Raw genomic sequence first — 24,921 nt, 5'->3', positions numbered from 1 at the left:
TTGCTCCATCCTCCCCCTGTGTTGCCCACCCTCGCGTCTTCCCAGGCCCGGGTCAAAATGCAGCCCGTGCCGCCTTCTCTCTCCATCTCTCTGTCGGAATCCTTTTGGGTGGTGGAAAAAAAAAAAGGAGAGGTAGAGTCCCCGGGGTGAGGGGAGGGGAGGACAGGGAGAGAAATGAGAGCAGAGGACGCATAGCCACTGCGGTTCCTTCCCCAGTGCTGGAGCCGGGAGGGCTTGCGAGGGACACCGCAGACACACAGCCCCGGTGGACGCAGACACGGGATTGGAGCAAAGCCCGGCAAAGGCACAGGTCCCAGCACCCCCAGCCCACCACCACGCTCCCGTGAGCTTCGTCGAGACCCCTCAAAGCTGCCAGGAGCCCCCACCTCTCCATGCCTCTCTCCCCACTACCCGTTTTCTGAAAGCCGCCTCTTCTGAGGATGACCCAAGTGACAGCGAAGAGGGAGACCCCTTGGATGGCCTGGCTCCCCTGGCAGAACCGGCTGTAACTGTCCACCCAGCCGCCAGCCCTCAGGAGGGAGCTCCTGGCACCATCGCTTCCTGTCTTCCTGTCTCCAGCTTCCTCTCTACTTCGGGCCACGGCGACCCTTCCTCTCCCTCTGCTTGTCTGCTGCCCAAGTCCTGTGCGACATCCTAGTGACTTCAGAAGCAAACCCAAGGGGTGGCAAGGGGGCCAGGAGGGCGCCAGGTTGTCATGTTCTGAAAATGCAGAAGCAAACACGCCCCTCCCACCCCCCCCATCACTCCCACCCCACCCCTGCACCGGCACCTCCAGCCTGGGGTCCTCCCAATTTGCTGGTGACCCCTGCTGCAGCCTGCTGGGCCCTCACCCCAGGCTTGATGCTTTGTTTATTGTCCCTTGAAGTCACACACCTCCTCCTGGGAGACAAAGAAAGTTGGCCACGGAGAACAAAGAAAGCTAAGGCCTTTTAAAGTGCGTTTATGGAGGCTTTCATGAACTTGAGGATCAGAGTCGAAAAACAAGTGTGAAAGTTTTCAAGGAAGGAACATGCTTTTGCAATTTGCTGGAAGGTTTCCCCCGTATTCCAGCAAAGCAGCCTCCCCGTTACTCACCAGGGAGGCACGCAGGCCAGGGAGGAAGGGGAGTCGGCGAGCGAAAACAGGCCTTCCCCTGTCCATGTGTAAACGGCACTTAATAATCAAATTGAAAAAACACACAAATGAAATTAAAACGTCTTCCAAGTGCGCTGCAGCCCTGAGGCCAGACTTTGTGGGGCCGTGGCCGGGCGAGTTTGTGTCTTTGCCTTAATTGGGCTCCAGGCAAGGCAGCTGTTGGGAGAGCAGATCTGGTGTCAGCAGAGGGGTAGGACTCAGAGGGGCCCCTGAGGCGGGCAGGCCAGTCCGCCCCTGCTTCTGCTCACCTCTGTTCCCTGGGGACCCCGCATCCCCTGGGGGATGCACGCTTGCTCCAACAGCTCCAACAGCAGCAGGGGCCCCGTGAGTTCTCCCGGCAGCCCTGGCCACTCCCCCCCCCCCAACCTCCTGGGCTGCAGCCTCCTCCCTTGCTGACCTCCTGTCTCAGAATAACCCGAGCTCTCTACTTGCACCTTTTCCTTGTACTCAATCCCTTGGGGACCTCCCCCAAGGTCTACTGCTTTGAAATCATCCACACGCCGATGACTCCCAATGTTTATCCCGTTTCCTAGCTTCTCCCCTGAAATTTCAGACTTGCCAGCTCAGGATGCCCTCCTGGGTGTCAAACAGAGAGTGCAAACATAACATTCTGATCACGGGGTCAAGTCCAAAGCACGGGCATGGCACCCACTGTCACCTACATGCATTCTGCTCGCCCCAGCCTCGCCGGCCTCTTGCCGTCCTTGAAGAGGCCAGGCAGGGTCCCTCTGTGGGGACTTTGCCTGAACTGTTCCCTCTCCTTGTGCCACTCCTACCCCAGGTGTCCTCACAGGTAACTTTAGACTTTGTCTCCTTTTTTTCATGGACCACGATCTATTAAAAAGCATTTTTGCAGTTGAATCATTTTAGCATCTCCTTTACAATAACTACGATTTTTTTTCTTCTGAGAGACCATCCTGATTATCATGTAGAGCTCTGCTCATGTCCCCTTGATGCTATTAAACTTATTTCTCTACTCCCTTGAACATGGCCCCCAGCTATAGATTGGATAATAGTTGGATGCCCCACAAAGGCCCATGTCCTAGGACTTGATCTAAGTCTTATGTCAAAGGCTAACTGACTAATGTTAAGGTTAATGGATTAAAGGGGGCTGACACTGTGGGGGTAGTGGGTTAACCTGCTACCTGCAGTGCCCGCATCCCATATAGGCACTGGTTTGAGACTCAGCTGTTCCACTTCCAATCCAGCTCCCTCCTAATGTGCCCGGGAAAGCAGCAAAGGATGATCCAAGTCCTTGGGCCCCTGCACCCACCTGCTCCTGGTTCCTGGCTTCGGACGCGTCATTAAGCCATTTGGGGGGTGAACCAGCAGATGGAAGATCTCTCTCTCTCTCTCTGTCTCCCCTCAAACCATAACTTTGCCTTTCAAATAAATAAATGGATTAAGGCTGGATAGCTTATCTAATTATAACGTCTAGGGAGGAAGCCTTTTGGGAGGTCCTTGTGTCACTGGGGGCTTGTACGTGGTGGGTAGTTCTGAGCAGGTTGGTTATTTTAAACCAACTTCCACCTAGTTTCTCTCTCTGTTTCTTGGCTCTCCTTGTCATCCTCCCTCCACCTGGTCTCTGCCACCACCAGTCTCCACCAGATGCCAGGCTAATGGAGCTGCCCGACCTCGGCCTGCGAGCCTCCAAACTGTACACCCAAGTAAGCCTCTTCCCTCCTAAGAAGCTCCACTCAGGCATTTTTGCAAAAGCAATGGAAGCTGACTATTGCACTCCCGTGCAGTCCTTCTGTCACCGTATCCCTTGGTGGCATTTGACACTTTCCTGTCGCTTTCTGCTTCCTGCTGCTTCCTTGCCTGTATTTTTAGCAGTTCCTTCTCAGTCAGCCTCCTTTTATATTTTTATATTTTTTTAAGATTTATTTATTTATTTGAAAGAGTTGGAGAGGGAGAGACAGAGAGAGAGGTCTTCCATCCACTGGTTCACTCCCCAGATGGCCGCAATGGCCAGAGCTGTGCCAATCCGAAGCCAGGAGCTTTTTCTGGGTCTCCCATGTGGATGCAGGGGCCCAAGGACTTGGGCCATCTTCTACTGCTTTCCCAGGCCGTAGCAGAGAGCTGGATCATAAGTGGAGCAGCTGGGTCTCGAACTGGCGGGCATATTGGATGCCGGCACTGCAGATAGCGGCTTTACCCACGGTGCCACAGCACCGGCCCCTCAGTCAGCCTCCTTTAGGGCTGCTTCTCCTTCCTCATTCATGCGGCCACCTGAAATGTCATCATTCCCCAAGGCTTCACCTCTTCTCAGTATACACAAACTCATTCGTTTCCATGTCTTCGTTTAGCCTCTCTATGTTAGTGGGCTCAAATGTATAACACAAATTATCCACTGAATCAATAACTGAATGTTATTGATCCCTTCTTAAAAAGATTTATTTTTACTTATTTGAAAGGTAGAGACTTACAGATGGGGGGCAGTGTGGGGATGGGGGACTTCAATCTGCTGGTTTACTCCCCAAATGGCCACAATGGCAGGAGCTGAGCCAATCTGAAGCCAGGAACTTCTTCCATCCAGGTCTCTTATTTGGGTACAGGGGCCCAAGCACTTGGGCCATCCTCTGCTGCTTTCCCAGGCACGTTAGCAGGGAGCTAGATCAGAAGTGGAGCAGCCAGGACTTGAACTGGTGGCCATATGGGATGCTAGTATTGCAGGCCGGGGCTTTAACCCGCTGAGCCACAGGGCCAGCCCGAATGTTATTCATCCTTCTACTCTCTCCTTGGAGCTAACTGTGTGCCAAGCATTACGAATTAAGTCAAGAATGAGAGAGATGTATTCGCTGCCCTCTTTGAGCTCAATGTCTGTCAGAAGAGACAGACGGCAAACAGACGAAGGAAGTGCAGAGCAGTGTATGCACGGGGCCACAGGTCACACAGAGGACGTCTCACTATACTAGAAGCACTGAGAAGGCCCAGGCTAGACCTCAGCAGTTTTGCCTTTAAGGCCATCACTCTGAGTACAAAGTGGGAGATGGGCTGCCGGAGATAAGACCAGACGTCTAGGTGCTGATGGGAAACTGGGAAGAGTTAATGCCACCAGCCAGAGCTCAACAGACTACAGATGTGTCATCATCTGTTTCCTAAGATGCCCGTTAGTTTTTCTCATCCAACAAACCAGTTCCCTTGACCAGAGCTAAGGGCCACTGCCTTGATTCAGGGCCTCACAGTTCCTGCAGTTGTCTCCTAGGTGGTCTCTTGGTCGTCCTCCCTATCTTCTAGTGAAAGGAATGGACTTTTGTTTCCCTCCTGCTCCTCCCCCTCCCCCTCTTCCTCTCCTCTTCCTCCTCCTCTTCTTCCAACTTCTTAGATTGTTTCCTCCGAGGCAAAGGAATTGAACTTTGTTGTAACGTACCTCAAGAAGATGTTCTTTGCTGTACTTGGGGGCTGAAACTCTGCCAGCAATTTCTCTTTAAGCCTTGAAACACACCTGGAGTGATTTGGAAGCCATTCCAACCTCAGAGCAAGCTTCTACCTTAGCATTTTGTTCTTTCTCCTCCTCAGTCTGCAGTACACCAGGCCTCCTCTGGCCCCCATCCGGCAGCTGGACTGGTGAAGGGGATGGTGACTCACTGCGTAAGGAGGGCACCTGTGGAGTGGGGCGAGAAGGGCAGGAAGAAGAGACCAAAAGCTTCAGGGACTGTGAAAGCCATGAGATGTGCGCCAGTGATGAGCTTCTCAGAGGCTCTCTGATGGCCGAGAGACTGCTGTGGGCCACCTTGATACCTTGGAGGTTAGTTTGACATGGGAATGAGTCAAGTTAGCCCAGCATCTACACACAACACTCTGGATGTAATAGAGATGGACTATAGCACTTGAACTTGATCGGAAATTGATTGAACTTTGTTCAAACATGGCATGCATGTGTGCATACATACATGTGTGTGTTTCCTTGGTGAAGGGAGAGAGTATGTTCCTACTGCACCCCCCGCCCCGCCTTCAAATATGAATAGATACTTGTCTTCCCCCAGTGTGGAGGACAAGTGGTTAAATAAAAGAATGAATGGACCAAAAGAAAAATGAACTCAATGCATTGCAATGTGGTGGACACATCACCGTGCAAGGCAGGCGAGAGAGGCTTTCTCCTTTCTAAGAGTCAGGATCAGAACTCAGGATCACTGCTAGGAAAGGGCCAGGAAAACATATCAGGATATTTGGGAAGGAAAGCTATAAAAGCGAGGAAGGCCGGCGCCGCGGCTCACTAGGCTAATCCTCCGCCTGCGGCGCCGGCACCCCGGGTTCTAGTCCTGGTCAGGGCGCCGGATTCTGTCCCAGTTGCTCCTCTTCCAATCCAGCTCTCTGATGTGGCCAGGGAGTGCAGTGGAGGATGGCCCAAGTGCTTGGGCCCTGCACCTGCATGGGAGACCAGGAGAAGCACCTGACTCCTGGCTTCAGGTCGGCGCAGTGCGCCAGCCATAGAGACCATCTGGGGGGTGAACCAATGGAAGGAAGACCTTTCTCTCTGCCACTCTCTCACTGTCTAACTCTGCCTGTCCAAAAAAAAAAAAAAAAAAACCGAGGAAGACAAGAGTGGATTGGGAGTCCTAGGTTTCCCATGGCTCTCCCGTACTATTAAGTTGTTTGCCTCCAGCGGAGTGGTTCTGAGAAAAGTTGAGGAAACATTCACAAACTCTTAAGTTGAGAGTTCGTTCTAACACTTGAACTCCCTCTGCCGCTGGTCCTCAACCTTGGGCACAGGAAGAAAGGCCCAGGTCTGCCTGGCTGAAGTCGTAAATAGCAGTGCACCTGGCCTGAGCCTCCTCATCACTGCTGTGTAGACAGATGTGTAGCAGGGTCAAAGGGGTTGTGTTCCAGAGTGTTTAACCATGGTGAGTCACCCCCTCAGCGGCCCAAGGAAACAAGGACACTGGCAGCCAGAAAGTACTTGTAAGGGTCAGAACTCCGTGTTGGCTCTTTCCCCTGGAGGCATTAGATAACTTGACAATGTTTGATTAATAATATTCCCTGAGTCCCTCCAGGGGTTGGGACTGGAGGACTCAGAGGAAGTCCTTAAAATATTTGCTCTCAAATATTTAGACTTCAGAAGTGAGCTAGGCGTGGTATCTGGAGGAGACAGAAAGGTAGGCTCTTCTCTACTAAATAACGTCTTAGTAAGGGAGGAAGGCAAGGACGTGGATGACTTTGAGTCGGCCAAGTAGGAACCATGAGAGAGCGCAGTACGGGGCCTGCAGGAGTGCAGAGGATCCCTGCAGGAAATGGCCTTTGGAGATGAGTCTTGATGTGTGAATAGGAGCTGACTCCAGCCAGAAGCAACAAGTAATATATAAAAAATAGGGAGAAAAAAATGGGGAGAAAAAAGTGGGGAGCAACTGAGACTACACTAAATTACTGGAACTAGGACTAATTCTAGCCATCTGATCTCGCACAATATGGTGCCGAGAGAGAGACCAAACAACCTCTACGCAGCTGCCTCATCAGTTTGATAAGCTGCGGGAGCTGATCCTGCTCCTGATTGGAGGACAGCAGCGTGCTCGGCATGTGGGCAGCAGAGTTGGGATTGGTGGAAGAGGACTATAAAGGAGGAGAGAGACAACATGCACCGGGAACACCTGAGGAACATCTGAGCAGCCCCCGAGAGAGCCGGCCAGCGGTGTGCCGCTCCTCTGCGGAAGCGGGAAAGCGGCAGGGGGTGCCGCCCCTCCATGGAGGTGGGGGTCCGGCAGCTAACCCAGGACAGCGTCGTTCCTCCACGAATGAGGGAACGGCAGCTAACCCGGGAAGGGCTGAGCAGACAAAAGAACAGCGCAGGGTCTAGTGTCGTTCCTCAGCGAATGGGGGAGCGACAAAAACAATCACTTGAACTTTTTTTTTTTTTTTTTTTTTTTTGGACAGGGAGAGAGAGAGAGAGACAGAGAGAAAGGTCTTCCTTTTGTTGGTTTACCCCCAAATGGCTGCTATGGCCGGTGTGCTGTGCCGATCCGAAGCCAGGAGCCAGGTACTTCTCCTGGTCTCCCATGGGATGCAGGGCCCAAGCACTTGGGCCATCCTCCACTGCCCTCCCGGGCCACAGCAGAGAGCTGGACTGTAAGAGGAGCAACCGGGACAGAACTGGCGTCCCAACCGGGCTTAGAACCCGGGGTGCTGGCGCCGCTGGTGGAGGATTAGCCTAGTGAGCCGCAGCGCCCACCAGGGACTTGAACTTGTACACAACATTATTCACAATTATCCACAATAATCAAAATATTGAAAGTGGACGGATGGATGGATGGGTCAGCAACATGGGGTATGTTTGTTCAGGGCAGTATCACCCGGCCTTTAAAATGCATGGAGTTCTTACACATGCTAAACAAGCATGACAGAAACCTAGAGACATGGGAAATAAGCCAGACACAAAAGAACAAAGCGTGTAGTGTCTCACACAGTCTCTAGAGTAGTCGGATTCATAGACAGGAAGTGAAATGGTGTTTGCAGAGAATTTTAGGGAAGGGAGGAGGAGTTATTATTTAGCGGGTACAGGATTTCGGCTAGGGAATATATATCTTGGCACAGCAAAGATGAGTGTTCTTTTTTTCTTTTTATTTTATTATTACTATGTTTGTTAAATGAGTGTTCTTAATGCCACTGAGCTATATACCTAAAAATGGTTAAACGGGAAAGGGCAAAGGTTAATACATACGCGTGACGGAAGCTGAGGATATGCGTGAGAGACTGTCAGGTGCAGTTAGTCCAGGTAATGAACATTTTTCGATCCAAGAAGATGGGGCTGTGTCCGGGGTGATGGGGAGTTGGCAGAGAAGTGGGGAGGGCCCGTGGTGTTTGGGGCAAGTTGTAGCCTGCAGAGGAGAAAGACTCCGGAGGGGAGGCCCGGCAAGAGGCTACTGTAGTGGCCAGGGTGATCTTTGGTGGGAGCGGCAACTTACGGTGAAGATGAGAACGAGACCAGGACGTTAGGAGAGGAAGACAGGTTGATGGATTCGGGTGTGACATTGGGGCAGAGTGGGAAGCTGAGGGTGTGTCCCAGTCTTCTGGTTCGGGTGAATGAATGGACAGTGGGACCATCGCAGACAAGGACTTCAGGCCGAACTGTGTGTTTTATGGGGAAGACAACAGAACAGATTAGAGATACATTGCAGTTTTTGTTTTTGCTGCTTTTTGAGATTGATTGATTTGAAAGTCAGAATTAAACACACACACACACACACACACACACAGAGATCTTCCATCTGCTGGGTCACTCCCCAGATGACCTCAATGGCTCCAGACTGGGCCAGGTTGGGCCAGACTGAAGCCAGGAGCCAGGAGTTTCTTCCAGGTCTCACACGTGGGCAGCCTGGGGTCATCTTCTGCTGCCCTTCCCATGCCATTAGCAGGGAGCTGGATCAGAAGTAGAACAGCCAGGACACGAATCATTGCCCATATAGGATGCTGGTGTCGCAGGCAGCGGCCACACCATACATGCCACGGTGCCAGCCCCAAGACACATTGAAGTTTAATGTGTGCTTGTATTTAGTGCCACATGATGATAAATTGCCTTTCATTTGGCTCCTTCCTCTCACTTGTGTTGTTATTGTCTCTAACGTTACATTGTTAGGCACATAGATCTTGTGCCTCTATTCATCCATTCATCTGTCTGTCCATCTGTCCTTCTGTTCTTCTGTTCAGCCATCAATCCACCCATCCATGCATTCAACAGCGTTCATTGAGCGCATTCTCATTGCTTCAAGTCTCAAGTCCATCCAGCCCTAGGCCAAGAACAAGCTGGGCACAAATCTTCAACTGTGAGGTCCTTTCCAGTGCACAGTAGCTTCCCTCACTTAAAGTGCGCAGAAAAGCAAGGGTGCATGGCAAACTCATCCTATGTTTGAATCCCATTCCGTTTCACAACAATCTGTTTTTAAATTAATTTCTTTTAAAATTATATTTGAAAGGCAGAGCAAGAGAGAGAGCGACAGAGAGAGAACATGCACTTCCATTTGTTGGCTCGTTCCCCAGATGCCTGTAACAGCCGGGGCCAGGTCAGGCCAAAGACAGGGACCCACGTGGGTGGCATGAGCTCAAGGACTTTGGCCATCCTCTACTGTCTTCCAGGACGTGCATTAGCAGGACTCTGGGTCAAAGGCGGAGCAGGAAATTGAAGCAAGGCACTCTGACAGGGGCTGTGGGCTCCTTCATCACGGAGCCACTCGCCCACCCCCCGTTCTCAGGCAGTCTTTTGAGATTAGCACTATTTTCATTTTCCAAGGAGATGCTAGAGGGAAGGAGCAAGAAGAAATGGAGGGAACTCTTGAAGATGGTGGAAAAGTTCTCTTTGATTGTGATAACTGTGTAACAACTACATATGTGGGTCAACACTTATCCTGAAAGGTACACCTCAATAAAGCTGTTTTTTTTTTTTTAAAGATTCAATCATTTATTTGAAAGGCAGAGTTACAAAGAGGCAGAGGCAGAGAGAGAGAGAGAGAGAGGTCTTCCATCCACTGGTTCACTACCTAGATGGCCACAATGGCTGGAGCTGGGCCCATCCAAAGCCAGGAGCCCAGAGCTTCCTCTGGGTCTCCCACATCAGTGTGCTTTTTGAGTCAGTCCCCTGCCTCTGCCCCCAGCTCCTGGCCCCCAGTGGTATATTTTCCATTCCTATAGTTCTGCTTTTCCAGGATGTCATATAAATGGCTTAGACAACATGTAGCCTTTGGAGACTGCTTCTTCCAACGTGGCAGAGTTTCTTGCCCTTGGCGCTGATGACACTGAGTTAGATTATCATGGGCCCGGCCGGCGCCGCGGCTCACTAGGCTAATCCTCCGCCTAGCGGCGCCGGCACACCGGGTTCTAGTCCCGGTCGGGGCGCCGGATTCTGTTCCGGTTGCCCCTCTTCCAGCCCAGCCCTCTGCTGTGGCCAGGGAGTGCAGTGGAGGATGGCCCAGGTGCTTGGGCCCTGCACCCCATGGGAGACCAGGAAAAGCACCTGGCTCCTGGCTCCTGCCATCGGATCAGCGCGGTGCGCCGGCCGCAGCGCGCCGGCCGCGGCGGCCATTGGAGGGTGAACCAACGGCAAAGGAAGACCTTTCTCTCTGTCTCTCTCTCTCACTGTCCACTCTGCCTGTCAAAAAAATAAAAATTAAAAAAATAAAAAAAAAAAGATTATCATGGGCCCAAGGGCCTGCCCCATGTGCTGTGAGACATTTAGGAGCAGCCCTGTCCTCTACCCACTGGATTCCGGTAGCACCTCCCTCTCCAGTGAGCACAACCAAAAATATTTCAGACGTTCCCCATTGTCCGCTGAGGCCAGGGGATGGGGAGAGCAGGAAATCTCCCCGGTTGAGGACGGCCAGCCTAGCACACCGCACCTGAGCTCATCCCCGTGTTGGTAGCGGTACCCAGATTTCACTCTGCTGTGCAGGGAATGAGCGGGTGTGGAGATGGCAGCTTCATTTCCCTCGGACATGGATCCCGCCAAATGGAAGCTGGAATTAGGGAATCAACTGTTCGCAATCTGGGTGGGAAGTGCCAGCCAACTGCTCTACCGCTACTGAACGCTTCCTAAAGTAGTGCAGTCAGCACGCGCAGATGTTGGCAACTGAAAGGAGGCAGGAACTCGGGGCAATGCCCTTTGCTCAAGGGCACAGAGCGTGTCTGCCTGTCTCTCCTACAAAGCAGGGTTATCACGCTATCTGCACAGCTGGCACAGCTGGGAGGAAGTGCAAGGAAATGAAGAAAGAGAGCGCGCTCAGCCCTCTGCAAGTGGCTACGGCAGGCGCAGCCGCCACGCCACTCTGGGGTTTCCAGTGTTTGTTCGTTGGCTTGTTTGCACATACTTCATGCCGTCTGTCCACTCATGGGCCTGCACCCACTTAAGCCTGGGGCCACACATCTGCTGCGGGTGGTGAGCAGCTGTCAATGCGCCGAGCAGGTGGGGGAGGGCTTTTTTCGGGGAAAAGTGTCCTTCAAAACTCTGGAGCAGGGGCCGAGGAGCTAGGCCAGACAGGGCGGTGGGTGTTTGTGCAAATTGGACAGAAACCTGAAGTTTCTGTTGGGAGAAAAAAAAAAAAAAAAAAAAAAAAACATGGCTGGGAAAGCACGGGAGGAGCAGTCCCCTCCGTTTTCTTTCTGAGAAACACTGTTTATCGTAACAACAACCACCATCGCACGATTTGCAAAGCTCTTTTATTGACTCTGCAAATCAGTGAGTGAGTTTAGTGTGCAGCTGGCCCCAGGCACAAGTGGGAAGGAGATGAAGCTGGCTTTTCAGTGAATTTCCATACGTAAGAAGGCCCCCCCAGCTGCGGACCCTAAGCCGGGATGGGTGGGGGGGTGGGTGTGTTGGGGACGGGAGGAATTTAGAGAGCCCCTCATGCAGGGCTCCGTTGTGCCAATGGGGACAGATGTTGGCAGCTGGGTGAGGACTGGACGAGAGAGACAGGGACAACCCATCCTTTTGTCATCGTTTCTGCTTGCCCGTGTCACTGGGCTGGGACTCAACTCTCAGACACTAGATCCCATAGCAACTCATTCAGCACATGTAGTGTGCCAGGATGTGTTCTGTGAAGCAGTGGCCAACAGGGACAAAAACCTCTGTCCTCAGGGTCTTCAATCTAGTGGAGAAAGACTCAACACAAGCACAGTAAGCGACTTAGGTGGTGGATCTCACAGAGATGTGTGTGGCCAGCAGGGGGATGGGGGACACAGAATTGGGTTCCCATTTTCACGGAGGTACCCAGGGAAGGCCTCACATTTGAGCAAACGCTGGGGCCGTGGGAAAGGTGAGATACCTCTGGAAAGAGCATTCCAGGCAGCGAAGCCAGCAAGATCAAAGGTCCTAAGGCAGAAGCCTAACATTCGAGGTATGGTAAGGAGGCCAGCGTTAGTATAGTGGAGTAAGCGAAGGGACAAGAGTAGACAAAGTCTAAGTGTGGGGCATTAGATGTGGATGGCCTTGCAAGCTACAGCACAGACGTGGGCTCACTCTCTGTGCAACTGTAAGCATTAGGAGCCTTTGAAGACAGGAACGACACGATATGACTCAAGTTAATGGGTGCTCGCTCTGGCTGCTGCACAGAATAAGCCTCAGGTGCCCAAGCTAGGTGGAGTTAGATGCTCTTGAAGTCATTCAGATGTGAGAGGAGAATGGCTTCAACCAGAACAGAGGATGAGAAATGATTGGGTGTTGCACCTATGTGTAGGTGGAACCACTGGGTGTGTTGACAGATGGGAGGTAAGGTGGGAAATAAAGAGGAGAATCTAAGCTGATCTAGGGGCTGGAGAAGACATGGAAGAAGGGTGACGGGGCAGAAGAGGCCAGGAGTTGTCTTTTTCCACACCCTGAGGTTGTGATACCTGTCGGTGACCTCAGTCGTCATGTCCAGAGCGCTGGGAGAGTCCACAGCTCAGAGGAACATTCCGGGCTGAAGCTAGAGAATTGGGAGTCTGGTGGGGGGGCGCGCAGAGAGCAGGAGGCTAGATGAGACCCCGAGGGAGCGAGAAGGCACTGAGCACAGGTGGGTTCTCCAGTTTCAGCCCTGCAAGTTGCCAACATCTGAAGTCTGAAGAGACTAAGAAGGAGCAGTCAGGGATGTGAGAGGACACCGAGTTTTCTTGGAACTCAAGGGAAGAGAAGGTTTTGAGAAGGAGGGAAGGAACAATGCCAGATGCCATCGCTGGGTCTAGCTGAGAGCTGAGAACTCACCACTGTGGTTGACTTGACAAGACCTCTGCAAGTGGGGTGATGGGGACAGCAGCTAGAGTGGACTGAGTTCACGAGAGGAGATAGGAGAACGGGAGACAGCGGACGGGAAACAAACAACGCTTGAAGTTCCGCTTGAGAGGAGGGAGCAGAGGAGATACACAGAAAAGGAGTTTTGTTTAAAAGACGCAAGAAGTTCCTGCAGGGAAAGGCGGTATTGTGACAGTGGCTCCAAAAGTTGTGGTTATGGGTAAAGCCTTCAATTTTTTTTAACTTTTATTTAATGAATATAAATTTCCAAAGTACGGCTTATGGATTACAATGGCTTCCCCACCATAACGTCCCTCCCACCCACAACCCTCCCCTCTCCCACTCCCTCCCCCGCTCCATTCACATCAAGATTCATTTTCGATTATCTTCATATACAGAAGATCAGTTTAGTATACATTAAGTAAACATTTCAACAGTTTGCTCCCACACAGAAACATAAAGTGAAAAATAATAGATGATTTTTTAAATGATGATGAAATCAGATCAGATCTATTGTCATGTTTAATCCCAGTGAGAGTCAAGTTGGGAATTGATAATTTCTTTTTCTTTTTCTTTTTCTTTCTTTTTTTTTTTTACAGAAGATCAGTTTAGTATACATTAAGTAAAGATTTCAACAGTTTGCACCCCCATAGAAACACAAAGTGAAATATACTGTTTGAGTACTTGTTATAGCATTAAATCTCAATGTACAGCACATTAAGGACAGAGATCCTACATGAGGAGTAAGTGCACAGTGACTCCTGTTGTTGACTTTACAAATTGACACTCCTGTCTATGGCATCAGTAATCTCCCTATGCTCCAGTCATAAGTTTCCAAGGCTATGGAAGCCTTTTGAGTTCTCCGACTCTTATCTTGTTTAGACAAGGTCATAGTCAAAGTGGAGGTTCTCTCCTCCCTTCAGAGAAAGGTACCTCCTTCTTTGAAGACATGTTCTTTCCACTGGGATCTCACTCACAGAGATCTTTCATTTAAGTTTTTTTTTTCTTTTGCCAGAGTGTCTTGGTAAAGCCTTCAATTTTTAACCATGCTGCAAATATTATTTTCTTAAATATATTTTTAAATGAAATGACTTGATGTTTGCAGACTTGTACCTTATGAAGACAGCCTTGGAAGCCAGCACCGCAGCTCACTAGGCTAATCCTCCACCTGCGGCACCGGCACACCAGGTTCTAGTCCCAGTCGGGGTGCCGGATTCTGTCCCAGTTGCCCCTCTTCCAGGCCAGCTCTCTGCTGTGGCCCGGGAGTGCAATGGAGGATGGCCCAAGTGCTTGGGCCCTGCACCCCATGGGAGACCAGGAGAAGCACCTGGCTCCTGGCTTCGGATCAGCGCGATGTGCCGGCCGCAGCACACCGGCCGTGGTGGCCATTGGAGGGTGAACCAATGGCAGAAAGGAAGACCTTTCTCTCTGTCTCTCTTTCTCACTGACCACTCTGCCTGTCAAAAAAAAAAAAAAAGACAGCCTTGGGAAGATCGGCTGTGCAGGTGAAACTTAGAGCAGATTCATAAATAGATTCATTTGACCTATCCATTCATTTGACAAATGTGCACCTACTGTGCACAAGTACCTGTGCACACAGTAGGGAAAAGGCGGCTAAGGGATCTAAAGATTTGACCCGGGCACCTGAAACCACACAGGGCAGCATCGTCAGACTTCAAGGACATTTCTGCCCTTGAAAGTGGCTTCATTCCCAGCAGCTGTGCCACTCGCCCGTGCCTGTCGGCTACAGAAGGCCTTGAGCCAGAACAGGAGGGTCACCGGCCACCTGCTCCCACAGTGACCACTCCCTGCACCGACTGGTTTCTCTGCCTTCCCCAGCCCACCTCTTCTCTCCAAATCCATACCGCTGTGAAGAGTCTCCTGGGTTGGCCCAGCTTGGCTGTGAGTCTTGAATTGGCATCACTCATCCCCCAGGCTACAATGCAGCCTTGTGTGCACATGGAAAATTCTCTTTCCAAGGCTGTCCCCAGAGCCAAAGTTTGTGTTCTCAACAGCAATGTTAAATTGCCCCCAGGCCCCGGCGCTGTACCATCAATAGGGGGACTGGGCTCCCATATGCTCATCTTAGAGCAGCAAGCACGTCCTTGGAAAGCAACACAAGAGCGTGAAACGTCACATTGGCCATGCTTTTCAAATTTTTAAAAACCTTTGATGGGCAGAGGGATAGACAGAGCTCCCATCTGCGAGTCCACTCCTCAAATATCTGCAACATCTGGGGCTGGGCTGGGGCTGAAGTTAGAAGCTAGGAACACAATCCAGGTGTCCCATGAGGCTGGCTAGAACCCAAAGACTCGAGTCATCACCTCTGCCTCTCAGAGTCTGCACTAACAGGAAGCTGGAGTCAGGTGTCAGAGGTGGGCATTGAACCCAGGCATTCCAACCTGGAACATGGGCATGGCTGAGATACTACCATCTTAACCACCAGGCCAGACACCAGCCCCACACCTATTTTTGGTCCATAAACTCAACTCTAGGGGCGACTTTCCGGAAGATGGTCCTCTTGGTTATTTAAAATGACTTTGGGAATAGCTGCTTATCCAAGCATCTCCAGGAAAAGAAGAAGTAATGCCAGGACAAGAACCAAATGCCATTCCTGGAGGTTGAGAGGCAACAGAAGGAGATGGGCATTGTGTACGTGGACTTGACTATGCATCGTGAGCTCCTTGCTCATCTACTGTGCACGCAGTCACAACGCAGGTGAGGAAGGCCCACTGCTGGCTGGGCTGCTGTCAGGAGGAAAAAACCGAAATGTAAAGCATGTGCTTAATCAACAGGAATTTCTGTGCACTCTCGTAGAGGTTGTGATAGTGCTGGTGTGAATATATGCTTGAGTGTAAGTGTGTGTGTGAGTGTGTATTTGAATGTCAGTGTGTATTGGAGTGTGAGTCTGTGTTTAAGAGTGTGTGAGTGAGTGTGAGTGTGTGTGCTGGAGTGTAAGTTTGTGTTTAAGACTGTGTGAGTGTGTGTATTTGAGTGTGTATGTGTGTAAGTGTGTGTTTGAGTATGTGTGTTTGAACACGTGGTCCCGGCTTGAACCCTCCTTAGAATTCAGCCTTGGATGCCCGGCTGTGTGTGGGAAAGGGGCTGGTGAACGCCCAGGAGTGGCTTTGCAGGAAGCAGTGCTGGTGGCCAGAGAATGCAGGGCTGGCTCTGCCTGACCTTCCTAGACAGAGACAGGGGGAGTCTGTTTTGGGCATTGTCCTCTGACCTCATCCCAGAGAACGGTGTCTGAGAAGGGGCTATGGGAAGAAGTCAAATGCATTATTTTTATGGAGGGCTTGTGATAAAGAGAACCACAGAGTGAAAAGAACAGATCTCTGCTTCTGAGAGGACTGGTGGGGTGTGGGGTGCTGTACCGTGAAGACCCCTCCTTTTTCAAGGTGTACAAACTGCATGCATTTCATAAACACAACTTTAGGAATATAGGGAATCTTCCCACCCGCAATCCCACCCTTCTTCTGGCGGCCCCTTTAACTTCCAATCCACGCCTCACCCTGCCCTGCTCCGCATCACAGGGGCTTCCCTCGCAGGTTGTGTTGCAACCTGCAACAGGGGCTTCCGGCCAGGCTCGCCGCTGAGAAGCACTGGCAGGGACGGGGGGCCTGGGAGAAGGGGAGCCAGGCTTTGGCTCTCACTCCCTCGTGTCTTGGGAAGCTTCTCCAGCAGGGGCTCTGCCTTCTCCAGGGCTCCAACTCCTACCAGACAGGTCCCTATGGCCATAATTTGTACCCTGTCACCCTGGTCCCTGTGCCGTATAATTTGATGTCTTCTCTTTGCCTCTCCAGGCTGAGTAGCGGTGACCTGTTGCTGTGGCTCATCCCAAGGTCATCTCACTGTCCCTGTTTGCCTGGCTGCTCCTCCATCAGCAAGATAAACAATTCCCCTTGTTGTACAAACCAGAAGTGTCTGTTTTCCTGTTTAGACTCAAATCATCCTTCCCAAAGGGTAGGGAGCCCAAGGAATCTCAAGGCACATTTATTACATATGTAAATTTGGAGGGAAGCAGAAAATGCTGTCAGAAATATTATGAGAAGCTAAAAGTGACTCCTACTTGAGCTATTCAAGTCTTACTAATGCAAATGTCTCTCCATCCCTACATCCCCAGGAAACAGCAGGCCTGTTCCAAAACCTCAACAAGACAATTCCCTGGTCTTTCTTCCCTCAGCTTGAGCTCATAAGCACGCTGACTTGCATGGTTTGCATCCCTCTGAGGTTAGGGTGTTCAGTTCCATCTCAGATCTACTTCCTTCTTGTGGGTAGACAGTTATAGTAATGGCTCCCAATGGAACCAGGGCTCCCGCCCCACGTCCACACTCTTGTGCCGTCCCTCCCACGCTGACTCAGAGCTTGGCCATATGACTTGCTTTTGCTGATGGGACAGTAAATGTAACACAGAGACTTGAAAAAGCTTTATGGATCGAGCCTTTCCCTCTCTCTTGCTGCGTTTGGAACCCAGCCACCATGGAAGAAGCTGAAGCCAGCCTCTGGAGACACTTGGCCCAGCTAAGAGCCAGTACAAATGGCTAGAAAAGTGAGGAAGGCCATCTCAGCCCACCCAACCCCATTTTGAACCTACAATGATTGCCGCCCAAGGAAGGACCCCAGGTGAGGTGAGCAGAATAACCGCCAAGCTGAACCCAGGCCAAATAGTGGACACACTGGGCCATGAGTGAGTAAAGTGGTGGCTGTCTTCAGGCACTAAGCATTGCAGTACGGTGGCCTGCCCCTATCCACAAGGATGCATCTCAAGACAGTCATGAGAGCCTGAAACCTGGGAGAATGCTGAACCCTTTATATTCATCTGCTACACTTCTCCCTCTACAGACTGGCACATACCTGTCATATAGTTTAATTTACAAACTAGGCACAGTAAGAGATTAACCACAAGGGCTGGTGCTGTAGCATAGTGGGTAAAGCCGTTGCCTGTAGTGCCAGAGCATCCCATGTAGGTGCCGGTTCAAGTCCTGGCTGCTCCACTTCCGAACTAGCTCTCTGCTACGGCCTGGGAAAGCAGTAGAAGATGGCCCAAGTGCTTGGATCCCTGCACCTGTGTGGGAGATGTGGAAGAAGCTCCTGGCTTCAGACTGGCCCGGCTCTAGCCTTTGCAGACATCTGGGGAGTGAACCAGCAGATGGAAGACCTCTCTCTCTCTCTGCCTCTCTGTAACTCTGCACTTCAAATAAATAAGTCTTTTTAAAAAAAAAAAAAAGAGAGATTAACCACAACAACCAATAATAAAATAGAGTAACTGTAATGATGTAATGATATACTAGAATAAAAGTTATTTAAAAGTTATGAGTTGTGTATTTCTGGAATTTTCTGTTATATTTTCAGGTAACTGAAGCTGTGCAAAGCCAAAGTCCAGATCAAGAGGGACTGCTGTGGTTTGTTATGCAGCTCCCAGAATTCTCTTTCTGTAGGGCCAGGATTGTGGTGCAGTAAGTCAAGCCCCTCCTTGTGATGCCACCGCCCCTTATCGGAGTGCCTTGAGTCTCAGCTGCTCTGCTTCCAACCCGGCTTCCTGCTGATGCACCTGAGAAACCAGCAGGAGGTAGCTCAAGTGCTTGGGCCCCTGCCACCCACGTGGGAGGCCGAGATGGCTCCTGGCTTTGGCCTGGCCCAGCCTCAACTGTTGCAGGCATTTGAAGGAGTGATCAAGATCCTCTCTCTCTCTCTCTCTTTCTCTCTCTCTGTCCCCTCTACCCTCCCCCATCTCTCTGTAACTCTGCCTTTCAAATAAATAAAATAAACCCTCTTTAAGAGAAGAAAATTCTACTTTTTCTCCTTTCCCACCCTTCGGAAGGGCGGTGCTCTCTGCCTCCCACGAAGGGAAACCCAGCCTACACTCAGAGCACGGGTCCCCTTGGCAAAGACCCCGGGGGCTGTCCCCGCACGGACTTCGCTTCAAGAGTTAATCTGCTGCAAGCAAAGTTTCCTTTAAAAGATTTTTTTTTTGGAAAAAAAATGTGGTTTTGCTTCCAAATGATGTTCCAAAACTCTCTGGCTCACCACGGAGTAATCCCTCCACTGGAAAACGCAGGCGTGCTGTTATTTTAGAATGGCACCGGGCCTCTGGCTTCTTGATTCAGCCAGGGCTGCCGATGCTGCCTCCTAGAAAACTGCAACTGCCTAGGACAGAGAGGCTGGTTCCCCGGGGGGCAGTGCAGGAAGGCGGGACCCTCTGCCTTTTTTCCATTCGACCCCTCTCTGCCAAGCTTCGTGCTCGCCCGGCCAGAGAGGGGCTCCCCTGGAACAGCTGAACTTCTAACCTGCTTAAGTAGAGGCCCATCTGCTGGCCCTGACCCTCAGGCCTCCCCCCTCCCCGCTCGTCCTAGTTGTCCTCTGGTGAAGGCTGCACGCGCGTATGTAACACTCCAAAAATGCACGGCTGGCGGGCGCAGCACTAACAAGAACGGCTGCTAGGGAGCGACCCTGTGCCTGTTTGTTCAACCTCCCTTTCTGCTGGCCCACGATTCTGGAAAGTGGCCCACTCCTCCGGGGGAAGAGGTGTCTGCAAAGCCCACCCATGGATGGCGTGTGACCTGATTCCCCCGGCTGCAGCTGTTTGTCGGGCTGGCCCATTGGTGGGGACTCAGGATCCTGGACTGGCCTGCTTGGGAGGGCCATATCTTCTGGTAACAATTGCTCTTTCCTAGAGGAAGGTGAGCTGGGCCAGGGGTCGCTCCTAGGAAGCAGAAGCTCAGGAGGCTGCCAGGGCGCTGGAAATCACTCCCCCTCCCCCCAGCAAGGAGAGGAACTGGAGCTGGGGAGTCAATGACAGGCTCAGAGCCCAGGCCAGGGGCCTCAATGTCACCTGTACCCAGCGCTCTGGCGATTCAGGGACACAGGGATTTTTAGACCTCTCCAGTCTGGGGTGGAAGAAGGTTCACGGCCCTACATGGCTTGCTTCTCCCCAGGGCGGTGGGAGTACCCCACCCCGGTCTCTCTTCTGCAGGAAGGCTTGTTGGCAGTGCATCCATCGCTCCCTCCTTTAGGCACCCTCTGTGACCTCCATGGTCTCCCATCTGGTATTCTGACCCCATGGGCCCCTGCTTCGTTTGCAGGTTTGTCTCTTTTGAGTGGACTCTGGCCTTCATCAAGAGGGACCCTGGCTTACTTACTCCTGATCCCCAACTACCAGCCCCATGCGCTTCCTTGGTAGGCACGGAGAGAAAGCTGACTGAATGGATGAACCAGCTCCCCATTTTCCATGAGTTTATCCAGAGGGTGAGTGCCTGGGCCTGGATTTGGATCCAGGATTGTCCTAGTCTGAAACCTGTGCCAACCCTAGGGCCCCACCTTCTTTCCCGAGTCAGTGACCCGGGCACACACTGAAGAACGTGAAGAAAACCATGGAGGTCAGAGGTGCAAGTGGCCTGAAACGTCATGGAAATTTACTCCATTATTTAGGGAAATGCAATCATTTGTGTGAGCTGGTAAACTAGGGGCCAACTTGAACATTTGATATAGAGTTCTTCCAGGTGATAATCATGTTGAATTTAGCTTAGCCTGTAGGCCTATGGAAGAAAGAAGACCAAGTGCAGGTGGGAGATAACTGCTCACGCAGGTAAATCCAGGGCAGGGAGTGAGCCACCTGCAGGGATGCAGGCACTGGGGAAGGCAGAGGCTCATCTAGCACAGGACAGTGATGTGGAGAGGCGCACTGGGACCCAGTGTGGGCAGAGGTTGGGTGGTGGGGAAGTACGTGCTGTCCTCAGGGCAGTGGGGTGGCATGGGCTTTCCCTGGACGTGCAGGACGGGACATGAGGATACGTGCAGCAGAGCCAAGAGCAGGGAGGAATCGCCAGTGTCAGCAACTTGAAGCCCTGCAGCTGGGCCCTGGGGTAGAGGAGGAGAAACGCTGCCCACCAGGCCTTTGGGGAAGTGAGCAAAGGCATTGGAGAGAAAGAAGAGCGAAGGGACTGGACCGAGGAGGGTGGGGTCTCTTGGGTGGTTAGAGACAGGGAGGGGGACCACCACTTAAGGCATGGATATGGGAGTACTTCCAAAAGTTTGGGGAAAATGGAATCAAATGATAATGAGTATTTTATGTGATCTTCCTCAAGATTTCTATACTTTTCCGGCTTCCACTCTCCCTGGGCTCTCTCGACACATGCACCTGCTTGTGGGGCAAGATGGCAGTGTGTGCTGTGCTGGGGGGAGGGGAGGAGCAGGAGGAGGAAGAAGAGGAAGCAAGGGCACGAGGGGAGCAATTCCAAGGGCAGATATCAAGACAAAAATGCATGGGAGGCCCCCCATGCATTGCGCTGGGGGCCCCCTAGAGAGCAGGATACTTCAGAAAGCTTGTGGAAACCTGCAAGGAAGAGAGATTACTTGGGTGCAAAAAGTTTGAAATCCATGCTGTGGGGAGCAATCCGGACTAGACTGAGTTACTCGAATTAAGACTTATTCTATGCATCTGCTCTCCCACAATATGGCGCTGGGAGAGAAGTAAACAGCTTCCGCACAGCTGCCTCCAGTTCAACTAATAAATTGTAGGACTTGCTCCTGATTGGAGGAGAGCAGCGTACTCGGCGTGTGGGCAGCCGAGTTAGGATTGGCGGAGGAGGACTATAAAGGAGGAGAGAGACGGCATGCACCAGGAACATCTATGGGGAACATCTAAGGGAACCCGTGCAGCCCCCGAGAAAGCCGGCCGGCGGTGTGCCGCTCCCCTGCGGAAGTGGGGAATGCGGCCAGGGGGAACTGCCCTTCCACGGAGGTGGAAGGGATAGTAGCCAACCCGGGAAGAACCAGCAGCAAACCCGGGGAGGGCCGAGCAGACGAAAGAACAGCACAGGGTCTTGTGTCGTTCCCCCACGAAGACGGGGAGCGACATAATGGTGCCGTGACTCGGATATGAAGCCTAGGCAGGACTTAGTGTCGTTCCTCCATGAAGAGGGGGAGCGACACATGCCAATGCGGGATCCTCAAAGATTCATGGGAAATAAGCATGATGAGAAAACTAAGCATGTATTTCAACATTGTTTCCACTCAAATAAGCTTCTCTCTTCACTCCATTTTTTTCCCAAAACTTTTGGTAGTGAGACACCAACACCAGTCCCTGGGAGCTCCCAGGAGCAGGGAAGGAGCAAAAGCCCACTCTGTCTCCAGAGCTGGGAGTCTGGAGACAAGCCGCAGGGTGCGCCTCCCAGCTAATGCACCCAGAGGGACGTGGAAACGGACCACTAGCACGATGGCCCAGCTGGGCCAGAGTCACCAAGACCAACACCCAGGACACTGCCTGTGCCAGGAGCGTGGGCAGCACTTCCAGGCCCAGCATGCCCCAGGACTAAAAAGGACATCTCCCCAAAGACCAGCGGGCAGCAGCTGGTGTGCTTCTGACGACCTCCAGGGGACCAAAGCGCTCACTGGCTGGTGTCGAGCGAGGAAGACGCCCTCTGTTCCCTGCACCCAGCCTCCAGGTTGAGCAACGGAGGCGGCAGGGGCTCCCAGAAACAGTGCTGTTACTGCAGCAGGGACATTATCCGAGGCGTTGCAAACCTCAGCTCAGAGTCTAACTGGATTGGACATCTCGCTTAGCCTCCCATCCCACTAACTAGTGGGTGAGGCTCGGAAGAGAAGACCAGATTAGCTCTAAGTGCAGTCACGAGGCTCTATTTTCCCTTCACATCCGATATGTGCTAAGAGTTATATTGGTGCAGCCTGGCTACTTCTGGGGATGCTTGGGCCCACTGGAAGCCTGGGGAGGGGTGGGAGGTGCTCAAGAGGACGCCTCCCAGATGCTGGGACGCGTTGGGCTCTGTGGCTGGGCCTGGCTTAGCAGAGCCACAGGCTTCATAAAGAAGGTGGAAATTCCTGCTTCACGAGGAGGGAGCCAGGTGTGGGGGTGCAGCAGTGATGTGAGGGCCCAGGGGAAGCTGCAGGTGCAGCAGGCCTGCTGGGACAGCCTCCCCGAGGTCCCCCGGGCAGGGCTTTCCTGGGCTGCGGTGGTCCCCTGGGACCCACCCTTCCTGGGGCAGTCACCAGTCATCCCTGTGGCTGAAGGAGGCGGCTTTGCACAGGGTGCTGCTGCCCCCTCCTGGGAGATGCCGGCAGGAGTGACAGAGCTGCTGTGCCTCTCACCTGTGCCTGGAGGGCGGATCAGCAGCTGCCCCCACACCCAGCTCTTCGGCACCTCCCTTTCAGATTGCTGTGTTCACCTTCCCTCTGGGGGCCAGAGCCCTGTGCCTCTCCAACAGCTGTCTGTGTCCGGGGCACAGTCGAGCATGGTGACCGCAGGTGCTGCTGAGTACCCCGACGGGTGGGTTAAGTGCCCCTCTCCTGCCAGCCCCTGCCAGTTCTCACTCTCCCGGAGCCATAGGGGGTGTGCAACGCCACAGAGGGGCACGATGATGGGGAGACAGGTGCTATGCTTACAGAGGGCGTGAGGACGGAGGTGTGCCTGGCACTGTCCAGCCCTCAGTGAATGGGGTCATTACTGTTCCCTCCCTCCCTCTCCCCTCCCTCTTCTCAAAGACCTCATTGAATTCCTCCATCCAGGGACGCTGCACCTGGAGGTCTTCCTGCCTGCTTTCAGTCTGTCCGTGCTGGGCAGCACAGCTTCCCCCCCACCCACCCACCCCCACCCCCACCACCACCTGTGGCCATTCCTATGCTCCCGATCCACCGCAAAGATGGAGCCGGCACGCCTCACCCTCCTGCCTCGTTCCTTCCATTTCCGTCTCCTTACTCGCTCCCCACGCAGCATGACCCCGCACCCTCCTCCCCACGAGTCTCCTGCCCTTCGTACAGCCCCATCCGCGCCTTCGTGACTGCTCTGCGCCTCCCAGCCCCCTCATAACCCGAGCCGGCTCTGGCCAGCAGCCCCGGTGAGCCCTCTCCCCAGTGCCTACCTCTCAGGCTTTGTCCGACGGCTCGGCAGCTCCCAGTGCTGGCAGCATTTCTTTCTGCAAATCCTCTCTCCCTTCCAGTGCTTTTCCTGGCTGCCTCAGTTTCCTGGCTAGCTCTTTTCGGCCCGCCATGTGGCACACAGAGCTCCCCCTCTGCCGATCATCTCACTTGAGGCCCATGATGCCCTGGGGCCCCAGAGCTCCAGCCTCACACACTGGCTTTGCGGTCCGGCTCTTGTTCCCTTCCTTGCCCACTCCCTGTCTGCCTTTACAGGTGCACACAGGACATCTCCACGCCAGGGGCTGGGAGATCCCACCTGCTCCACGGGCCCCCTGTGGAACTCGTGACCTTTCTCCCCCATTTCCCACTCCCTTCTTTCTCCTGCTCACCCCTCTCACACCATCCAGCTGGTCGCGGCGTTCTGTGGATTCCGTCTCCAGCCAGGCACTGCTCTTAGCCTCGCACTCGCACAGTCCTCTTGCAGGCTCCTGGAAACAGGAAGAGCAGAGACATTGAGACGCTCTGTCGCCTGAGTGGGGTCCGACAGCTAACGAGTGGCACAGCCCCAATGGGGTCCCGCATCTTGCTGGCAGCACAGTCCTCATTTTCCAGCCTTGCAAAGGTGCCACGCCAGCTCTCTCGCTGGTTTTGTTGCTGTCAAAGAGATGAGCTCCATTGATTGCTTCCTAAAATGAAAAGTCAAGGTTGAAATTCTCCTTGTACCCCCTCAGTCGCTGCCTTTTTTTTTTTTTTTTTTTTTTTTTTTTTTTTTTTTTTGACAGGCAGAGTGGACAGTGAGAGAGAGAGACAGAGAGAAAGGTCTTCCTTTGCCGTTGGTTCACTCTCCAATGGCCGCCGCAGCTGCGGGACAGAATCCGGCGCCCTGACCGGGACTAGAACTCGGTGTGCCAGCGCCGCAAGGCGGAGGATTAGCCTAGTGAGCCGCAGCGCCGGCTGCTGGCTGCTCTTAAGCTGCCATCTGTACTCTGGAGCCCGGCTGCTCCTCTACCTGTTACCCGGCCTGTTTCCTACTCGCCCTGCGTGACCCACAGGGAGCTGGCCCTGGACCCCTGCATCAAGATCTGGGGATTCATCACTTAGCAGGAGATTCTGTGATTTGTAACGCAAGCCCCACTTAACGGTGGCCTAAGTCAAAGTTACTCTAAAAGAGGCCCAGAGTAGACAATTCCAGGTTGCTATGGTGA

At 52.7% G+C, this 24,921-nt stretch overlaps 1 long non-coding RNA gene across 1 annotated transcript; it reads right to left on the bottom strand.

Moving 5' to 3' along the window:
• Positions 1 to 833: 833 nt before the first annotated feature.
• On the bottom strand, positions 834 to 24,862 carry LOC127490216 (uncharacterized). Its single transcript, XR_007918060.2, has 4 exons — positions 24,106 to 24,862; positions 8,055 to 8,217; positions 4,529 to 4,762; positions 834 to 1,311 (listed from the first exon to the last, which is right to left on the bottom strand). It is a non-coding gene; the product is annotated as an uncharacterized lncRNA (long non-coding RNA).
• Positions 24,863 to 24,921: the final 59 nt, after the last annotated feature.

The sequence above is a fragment of the Oryctolagus cuniculus genome, chromosome 2 (genome assembly GCF_964237555.1).
Source record: "Oryctolagus cuniculus chromosome 2, mOryCun1.1, whole genome shotgun sequence".
Taxonomy (NCBI): Eukaryota; Metazoa; Chordata; class Mammalia; order Lagomorpha; family Leporidae; genus Oryctolagus; species Oryctolagus cuniculus.
This window is presented reverse-complemented; position numbering and strand designations above follow the sequence as displayed.